General features: G+C 34.1%; 1 non-coding gene across 1 annotated transcript; it reads left to right on the top strand.

The window, feature by feature from the left end:
* Positions 1-238: 238 nt before the first annotated feature.
* Positions 239-345, top strand: LOC138878838 (small nucleolar RNA R71). The gene has a single exon (XR_011402611.1). It is a non-coding gene; the product is annotated as a small nucleolar RNA R71 (small nucleolar RNA).
* Positions 346-1,154: the final 809 nt, after the last annotated feature.

Here is a 1,154-nt window from a genome sequence, read left to right as displayed (position 1 = left end):
AAGAAACAATTTGCTGTGTTAGTGTATTTAAAGCATCAACCTGATTTACCGTAGCAGCCTTCTTGATTCTTACACGCTCAGATGGTCATTGGATGACATTTTCAGAAATCTCATTCAACAATCGCAATGCTTCCTGTATGGTTTTTCCCATTACAGAACCTCCTGCAGCTGCATCAATCACATTTCTAGAAGAGGATTTTAACCCGTGATAAAAATATACAACTGCATATGTTCAGGAATGTCATGGTGTGGGCATTTTCTTAACATTGCTTTTAATCTTTCCCAAGCTTGATAAACTGACTCAGTGTTAGTCTGCAAGAAATTAGAGATGTCTTGTCTTAACTTTGTGGTTTTAGCAGGGGAAAAATATTTGTTTAAAAATTTCCAAGTCATTTGATCCCATGTGGTGATGGAACCTTGTGGCAAACATCGCAACCAAGTTTTGGCATCTCTTTTTAAAGAGAAATGAAATAACCTTAACTTGATAGCTTCAGGAGGTACTCCATTATACTTAGTTGTTTCAACAAGTTCCAAAAAGTCAATTAAATGACTGTGTGGATCTTCACTTGTGTCTCCATTTAAGATGCAAGACTGTTGAATCGCTTGAATCAGGCCAGTCCTGATTTAAAAGTTGTTGGCTGCCACTGGAGGTTTTCTAACCCTAGATTCGCAATTGAAGCGGTCAGGTCTAACATAATCCCTTAGGATTCTGTTTGCTGGCCTTGGTGCTACTTCATCAAACTAATCCTCCACATGGACTGGTAGTTGAATGTCTTCTACTTCTTGATTCTCCATACCTTCACGAGCTATACTTTGAGAAGATATTGTTTGTCCTTTCCTGCACAATCGAAGAGATTTTTCAATTTTTGGATCGTAACTAGCCAACTTTTTTGAAGAAGAGAGGGTCATAAACTACCTAAAATTTTAAAGAGAAGAAAAATAATAATAAAGTAACACTAATTTCTAAAGCATTACTAAAAATAACTAAAGAGATTTTCAAAAATAACAAAAATAGTTAGAAAAAAGGTACGATAATATATATTAAGTATAAGTAAAGATAGTACTAGTAATAATAGTAATTAGAAATAAAGTTAGAATAGTATCTGTAGATAAACGTACTAGTAATATTTTACTAAATATACTTAAGGAAAACT

Source organism: Nicotiana sylvestris, chromosome 9 (genome assembly GCF_000393655.2).
Source record: "Nicotiana sylvestris chromosome 9, ASM39365v2, whole genome shotgun sequence".
Classification (NCBI taxonomy): domain Eukaryota; kingdom Viridiplantae; phylum Streptophyta; class Magnoliopsida; order Solanales; family Solanaceae; genus Nicotiana; species Nicotiana sylvestris.
Note: the sequence above shows the minus strand (reverse complement) of the source record. Positions and strands in the feature narration are given on the sequence as shown.